General features: G+C 37.5%; 1 long non-coding RNA gene across 1 annotated transcript; it reads right to left on the bottom strand.

The window, feature by feature from the left end:
• Positions 1 to 213: 213 nt before the first annotated feature.
• Positions 214 to 2,278, bottom strand: LOC138756222 (uncharacterized). Its single transcript, XR_011352879.1, has 3 exons — positions 2,102 to 2,278; positions 1,664 to 1,906; positions 214 to 1,246 (listed from the first exon to the last, which is right to left on the bottom strand). It is a non-coding gene; the product is annotated as an uncharacterized lncRNA (long non-coding RNA).
• Positions 2,279 to 8,729: the final 6,451 nt, after the last annotated feature.

Genomic DNA, 8,729 nt, shown 5'->3' with positions numbered 1-8,729 from the left:
GTCTTTAAGATTTTTTTAATTTTTTCACTATAAAAGAGCCTATTGATTCATGCAGCACATATTGATCAATATTGATAGGACTACAGAAAGGTTAGTTTGAGCTCTTGTATTTACAGGAGCTAAGAAATGTTTTATTCAAGATCAATAATGATTCTTACTACATCCCCAACTTTAAAAATCATTGAAAAACATTTTAAAGTTGACATATATTTAACTCTTCAATTATTGTTTAATTGATTCTGTTTCACATACATTTGTATGGTTTCCTTATTCAATGCATTATGTATACTTAAGCCATTGCTATTATTATAAGCTCCCATTTCATTTAGTGTGAATATTACTTTAAGGGCTAGTACTGGCTACAACCATTCACAGCTGTGGAGTGATTGGGTGGCAACAACTAGTACAGACTGTACCCAACTTCGCTACTTTGGAGAGGAGCAGGAACATTTGTTGCTTTATCCAGGAATACAGGTGGTGAGAGGGTAATGTGGGTGAAACACTGAAGACATTATTGACCACTAGCCATCTTATGGAACACTGAGGTGGCATGTCTCTGTGTGAAATGGACTATTTGGTTGATTCTCCCTGTCAAGGGAATTATTAAACCACTGTGACCAAAGGAAGTCACTTTGATTGACCCATACCTGGGTTTTGGAAGCATCGTGGAAGTCATTCGTTTAGTTTCCCCCTACACAAGGAAAGGGGGAGGAGTGACAACTGTTTGCACAAAAGGATCTTTTCTCTGGAAGAAACTCGACAAGGATTCATGAGTTTTTAGCAGTCCAGTCACTCAATCTCTCCCACCTCCTTCGTGATCACTTCTGTGCAATAGTTTAAAAGCCTGCATTTCGATAAGGGATTTCTAAGACTGAACTTTGGAATAACTTTCTAGAATTATGCCTAAGCTGTAATGGTTTGGGTATCCCTCCCTCCCACACACACACACACACACACACACACACACACACGCATTCGTGCTTAGTTGAGGTTGATTTGACTAATGTTAGAAGTTATTAATAAAAATAGTGTTTTAAAAAGACAAATATAACATTGCCTTTGTGAACTTCTATTGCTGCTGGCCTGTGACATAGCATTATATTACGTTTGAGCTGACAATAATGCTCAAATGAGTACAATCTTTGCCATTTATTCTTAAGTATTCTAAGTAACCAAGAGCTACACACTGCTTCACTTCATGGCATGGAAATTACTTTCTGTCTTCTTTTCAAGTCTTGTCACAATTCTGTAAAATACAATAGTTGTAGTTAGGGCACTGCCACAGATAGTTGAAACTGCAAATATTCAACCAAAAAGCCATGATTTCATCACAACTCTGCTTTAGTTCTATACCATTTCCTTCCTTAACTTTGAAGTTAAAAAAATTAGCTGTATGGCAGACTTAAAATACACCGTAACATTTATTTTGAGACTATGTATAATACCTATTTAAAATTATGGAATTAATCAATTTTGTAAGTGAACATACTTAATAAAAAGTAAAAATAACATTTATCTAAAACAGTTTTCATGCTTCTAGCATTTACTCTCTGTTTTGGTTGGCCAAATATTTGAAATAGCTGGAGATTCGTCAATGCTTTTCAAATTAATCAGAGATCACTATAGATATTTTGTTTGAATGATATGGAATTGACACACTTACCCTTGTTCAAAGCTGAGGTGGAGATTGGCAGAACTGAGAGAGCAATGCTGCTAGAATCTAAACATTATCATATACCAAGGCACTGCCAATGTCCCCAGTCTTTGTCCAGTTGTGCATTGAATCACTGGTGTGCTGGGTTATCTGGAGGTATTCAATTGGAGCTCCAGTTTGACAATGATTCTACCATTCTTGAAAAACTGAAAGTCAGAGAAAGGAGCCCTCAGGTAAGGATCTGAACGAGCCCTTTAAAATAATGTAGATGATGCAATTCATGGTTAATACAAAAGATTTTTTTTAAATTAAAATCTCTGATAGAGATCTTTAAAAAGTATTAAATGAATATAAATTATTAAAAACTAAATAAAATTATTAGAATGCAGGTGAATAATGTTACTAAAAAATAAATAAAAATGTTAATGGGATCACTCATATGCAAACCTCCTTGCTGTAAAGCTGAAGTGGATGCAAAGTGCCTCCTGATCCTTCCTTCAAGAAAAGATAAAGGATCCATTATTGTCACATAATACTACTTTAGAATGTAACATACATGAAATTCTTTTACGTTGTCTACTGTAAGGAAGACAGAGAGTCACCACTTTGTCCAGCGCCCTCACAGAAATGAGGCCATAGCGAGGAATAAACTCATGATCCCTGGTTTACAAGACCAGTGCTCGAACCAGAGTTTTCAGAGCCTCTCAAGTCACTGCTTTCTCATTGGGAAGTCCAGCAGTGATGCAGGCAATCATTTACATATTGAACCTGCCCACAATATTAACAGTTCAATCAGAATAAAATATAAAATCCAATATTTAGCAAAAACTTAATCCAAAATCACAATCTTGCCCAATACATATTCTGGAGCATTAACACAAGGCAACAAATGCAGGGCAGCATTTAGGCTTCAGGTGTCTAATTCATTCACTGGCAGCTACCAATTATTTTACTTTTCTATTCTCCTTTGGGTTTATTTGGTTTCCCATCAAATGAATCAAATAAATCCTTCATTCAAGACATTAACAAGAGATGGATGATATAAAATATGTGATATAGCTTACACAACCGTCCATTCCCTTGATGGTTGATAGAAAGATATCTTGATGGTTGAGATGCTGGTGTATGAATGACAGATAAACAAACTAATTAAATTTAATTTGGAAAACTTTGAATCTCGTCTTCAAAATAATTTCCTCATAATTATATTTTCCTGCAGTTAGTTATTTAGACTTGAATCATTGATTTAATTGGAAATTTTTACCATTTTAATATTCAGCAGCGTTGTAACTCACAGGTAAGAGATCCAGGTCTACAAAGATTTAATCAAGCTGAGTTCAGTGATGTAGAGCATTACTACTTTTCATCATTAATCAGAAGTTGTCATTTACAGCCATTCTATTTCCCTCGCAATAATTCATTGTCTCATTTATCCTGCCCATTTGATGACAAGAAGTGGAAGGAAACTTTATCAAAATTGTTTACTGAATTTAAATGTAACTATTCCAATGGGAATCTAATTGTCAGCTCATTTCATGTGAAATCAAAGAATTGTCATGGCCCAGAATGCAGCATTTGGCCCATCAAGTGATGTCAGCTCCTAATCAAGTAATCTCAACAGTCCCATTTCCTCAACGTTTCCCCATAAGCCTAGAAAATATTCAATTTCAAGCACCATCAAATTTTTTTCTAAGGGCTTCGATTAATTTTGTTTCCCCTAACATTACTGGCAGTAAATTCAAGATTCCAAGAACGCCTTTTCTTCACGTACCCTTTAAATCTTGCCCACAATTTTAAATGTGTCACCTTCAATCATCTGCTAATGGGAACAGCTATTTCACCCTATTTCAACCAATCAAGGTCTTGTACACATCTGGAAAATCTCCCTTAAATCTCTTTATTTCCTCATAAATTAATTCTCTCAACCTAGGATCCATTTAAATAAATTTTTCTGCATCTTCTTCACGACCTTTGCATACCTCTGAAAGTTGTGGCCAAAAATAGAGACAACATTCCAATAGCGGCCTTATCACTGCTTTTTTTCTTTCAGGTTCAACACATCTTCTCTGCTTTTTGTATTGTGTGCCTATTTGTGAATTCGAGGATCCCATGTGATTTACTGAGCCCTCGCTTAGCGTATCCTCCCACTTTCAGATTCCTTTGTATGCCTACATCAAGGTGCCCCTCTGCCTGTAAACTCTTTTTAAAAACCCCCACTAATTCATTTATATTCTCTCTTATTCTTTCTTCCAACATATATGAGAGTTTTCTGTCTTATACAAGTAAAATATGCAAATACATCAAAATTCTTACCTGCTCCAACTGCACAATTACATAAGATACACCAGCTATAATAGTATAGATTAAATTACTACAATATGCCAGGAGAGAAAAAGAGATCATAAATAATAAAAATATAGATATTTAAATAAATATTCTCATTTACAGTTCGTTCAAGAAAGAAAACTGATGCTCCAATAATGCAGACAGATTTTTTTGGTGGTCTCAGAATTGTTTATGTTTCAGGTTAGGTGAGTACGGGGCGGTTCAAGAGCCTGTTTACAAATGGGCAACAATTGTTCCTGAGCCAAGTCGTGTTGGACCTTAGGCTTCTGTACTTTCTGCCTGAGGTGTTCCAAGTACAGATTGTGCCCAGTGTGCTGACACTCTCTTATGATGCTGGCTGTCTTCTTAAGGAGTATTTCACTAAATGTCTCAAGTGGTTGGGAAGTTGGTGCCAGTGATTGATTTGGCTAGGTTTACCACTTTTTGCCACCTTTTGCATTTGAATTTCCCAATCTGACTGTGAGGCAGCTGGTTATGTACTTTCCACAGTACACCCATGGAAGTTTGATATCTGATGACATGTCAAATCTCCTCAGACTTCTTACAAAGTAGAGGCATTTGTGTTCCTTTGTCAAGGTTGCCTCAAAATACAGGCTCAAGGAGAGGGCCTTGGATACATGGACTCCCAGAAAATTGATTGCCACTGCCACCCTGCTAAAGACAGACAGATGCGTGCTCCCTTGGCCTCCCAGAAAATTGATCGCCACTGCCACCCTGCTAAAGACAGACAGATGCATGCTCCCTTGGCCTCCCTCCCTAAAGTCGATAATAAGCTCATTAGACTTGCTGATGTTGAGAGCAAGATAGCTGTTCTGGCACCACACAACCAGATTCTCGATCTCCATTCTATATCCTGATTCATCAGGACCTATTATTCAGCCAACAACATTGGTGTCATTAATTCATGGGCTGCATTGGAGCTGAACATAACAATCATAAGTCTAGAGAGTATAAAGCAGAGAATTAAGTACAAACCTTGTAGTACTGTGTGCTGGTGAGTGATGAAGGGGTGATGTTGCCAATCCAAATTGCCAATGAGCAACTCAAATTGCAAAGGGGTAAACAAAATCACATATTGCTGAGTTTGATTATTGGTTTTACTGGTATGGTGGTGTTAAAATATTGAGGTGTAGTCAAGGAACAACCAACCACCTGATGTAGGTGTTCTTGATCTAATCCAAATGGAAGGACAGTCAGATGGCACCCACTGTTCACCTGTTGTGACTGTAGGTGAATTGAAGAGGATCTGTTTATCTGGGACAGGAGTTATTTGATAATCAACCTCTGAAAGTTGACCAGGAGGATAAAAAAACTTGTCCTGGATATGTATTGTTTGCCTGTATGTGTGTTATGTCTGGTTGTGTGTCTGCATGTTTTGCACCAAGGACCAGAGAACACTATTTCATTGGGTTGTACTTACACAATCAGATGATAATAAACTTGACTTAAAGGACTTCATCATGGTGGACGTTAGTGCCACCAGCCAATAGCTGTTGAAACAGTTTATCAAATGAATGTGTATGACTTTTCTATCACTTGTCGTCCACCCAACCAGCCCATGTTTTCGTAAAGCATATTAATCTCCTCCTGTTTCTGGGAGCATATCTAAACTTGATGTCCACAAGTTGGTAAATGTTACCATGCACCACTTTCAGTAGGTCCCAGCAGTGACCCTTGGGAAATATCATCGTCAACCATTAACCACTCAGAAAAGTAACCATTTAGCACAGGGACAAAAGTCTCCTCATCCAAACAAAGGTACATTTCTATTTTTGGATAATAGTTACAGGCATTACAATGTAGCAGCTGTTCACAAATCAATCTAACTAAAGCAATAAGTTATAATTGATTAATACACCAAATAGATTTTTTTATAGAACAACTAACTCAAAAATCGGCGAGAATGGAACTGTTCATACAACAAAAACAACTCCACTGAAGGTGATTTCTTGTATTCCAATTTTCTTTTGGATAGATAGATTCAAGGGAAACCTAGATCAAAGTATTTTCACAATTTTCTTGATTTATTTTATTAGTTATGCTGTAAATAGTGAAAAATGGAAATGAAAAATTCTACTAGTTGAAAATATAGATTTCTGTATATTTAGCTCTGACAAGGGATGTGAATATCCATTAAATCAAGTAGAAGACATACCAGGGTTCTAAAAACATGTCAGAAAGAAGAGCAATTTCACAATATAAACTAAACCCTGCAGTTAGTTAACAAAAATGTCAATGTTTTGTATATGATGATACAGGGTACCATATTTAATCTGGCTGTTTTTGTTCAGTACACTCATTCAGGCACCCACCTAAATAATAGGACACATTTTTTAAAAATTGCAGATGATGTGCAGACAAATTGCAGAAAAGTAATATTTTCTTGTGATAATTCATACATTTGAGCAATTATCTTTGATTTTGTTAAGAAGACAGATTAAATTAAAGCAGTGTGAAACACAGAAGTCTGCAGATGCTGTGATTGTAGTAAAAATACAGAAAAATGTTGGAGGAACTTAGCATCAAAAGGAGGTAAAGATGTATTACTGACATTTCAGGCCTGACCCCTTCTTCATACCTTGATACATCTTTACCTATGGACGCTGCGAGACCAGCTGAGTTCCTCCAAGATTTCTAACTGTTTTTAAATTCAAGCAGACCCCAAAACAAATTTTACTGGAAACATTCAGCTGATGAGGCAGAAACTATGGCAAAGGAGAGAAACAGAAGTTCACGTTGAACCTTTGATCACAATCAGTTTCATTTCAGTTTTTTTGTTTTTAAGCTACACAACACTTTTTCTATATGTTTAAATCATGTAAGATATGCCATTAACATCTCTGTAGAGCTTTTCTTTAATTCAATGTTTAAGTTTGCTCGAAGCAGTTCATTGTTCAACCTGGAAACATGATTCATTTTGGTTTTCAGCCTACTGCAGACACAGCAAGTCTGGCACTGGGCGAGCAGATAACAATCCTGGGGAATGATCAAGAGTAACTTCAGAGACCTGGGATAAGATGAAGAGTAGAGTACTCAAGAGGAACCAATATCCTGGCAGGTAGATTTGCAAGAGCAACTGGGGAGAGTTTAAACTAGTTTGGCAAGTGGGTGGGAACCAAAGGGTGAGTGCAGAGATTAGATTAGAAGGTAGAAAGGATGATGCAATATGTTGTGCGTTTGTAAGTAAGGATAGGCAGGGGAGGAAGCATAAATGTAGTCTGTTGGAAGGTTTGAAATGTGTCTATTTCAATGCAAGGAGTATTAAGAAAAAAGGGGATGAATTAGAGCATGGATCAGGACATGGAATTGTGATTTGTGGCCATTACAGAGTCTTGGCTGATGGAAGTGTAGGATAGGTACTGGGGTTTAGGTGATTTAAATGGGAAGTAAAAGATGAGGGGGAGGTAAAAGGATTGCTGTCAGGGATAGTATCTCAGGTGTAGAAAGGGAGGGCACTATAGAGGGAGCGTCGACTGCAGTGGTTCTCAACCTTTTTCTTTCCACTCATATATCACTTTAAGTATTCCCTATGCCATCGGTGGCCTATGATTAGTAAGGTGGTATGTGGGTGATTAAAAAAAAATTTGAAAACCACTGTTTTAATTGGACCTAATTGATTTGTTATATGCACAGTTTCATAACTCCAAGGGAAATGGGCCAATGACAATTTTTCTCAATTTCATTTACAATTGGGTCAGAGCAATGATTCTCAACCTTCCCTTCCCACTTGCTAATCACAGAACACTTATAGCATGGTGATTATTTAAAGTGGTATGTAAGTGGAAAGAAAAAGGCTAAGAACCACTGGTCTATGGAGTCAGTGTGGTTGGAAATCAGAAATTGGAAGGGAGCAATCAGGACAGAGAGGTCCAAATCGCTGGCGCTGTAAAGGCATTGCGCTAACCGCTACATCAACCATGCTGGAAGATTGGAGAATGGCAAATGTGGTTCCCTTATTTTAAAAAAATAAGAGGGAATCTTGGGAATTATAGGCTAGCGAGTCTTAAATCAGTGGTGTGCAAACTATTGGAGGTGATTCGTAAGGACAGGATTTCTGAGCATTTGGAGAATATGGTCTTCTCAGGGATAGTCAGCATGGCTTTGTGAAGTGAAGGTCATGCCTCATGAACCTAATTGAGTATTTTTAGGTCACAAAATAAATTGATGAAGAGAGAACAGTAGATGTGGTGTTTCTGGATTTTAGCAAATCATTTGACAAGGTCCCCCATGAGTAGCTCGTTCAGAAAGTCTTGAGGCATTGGATCCATGGAACCTTGGCTGTGTCCATTCAGAGACTGTAGAAAGCAGAAAGCAGTAGTGAACAGAACTAGACCATAGAAGGGTAGAGAACTAGACCATAGAGGGTAGAGAAGTCTACAAGATACTGAGAGGCATAGATGATGTATAGGGCTAGTGCCTTTCTCCCCAGGGCAGGAGTAGCAAACAATTGAGAAGATCTGTACAAAATGAAGAGAGAAAAGATTAAGGGAGACATCAGGAGTAAGTTTTTTTTTAAAAGCTCAGAGATTGTGGGTGCCTAGAATGCCTTCCCAGAACTGGTGGTGGAGGCTGAAACATTAGGGGCATTTAAGAATCTATTAGACAGGCACATGGATGGAAGTAAAATAGAGCAATTTGAGGTTGGAAGAGTTTTTTTTTCTGTGAGAATATATAGGACGACGTAAAAATAGGCATTTTCACACCGCTGCAGCTGGATGACCTTCCTAGG

The sequence above is a fragment of the Narcine bancroftii genome, chromosome 3 (genome assembly GCF_036971445.1).
Source record: "Narcine bancroftii isolate sNarBan1 chromosome 3, sNarBan1.hap1, whole genome shotgun sequence".
Lineage (NCBI taxonomy): Eukaryota > Metazoa > Chordata > Chondrichthyes > Torpediniformes > Narcinidae > Narcine > Narcine bancroftii.
Note: the sequence above shows the minus strand (reverse complement) of the source record. Positions and strands in the feature narration are given on the sequence as shown.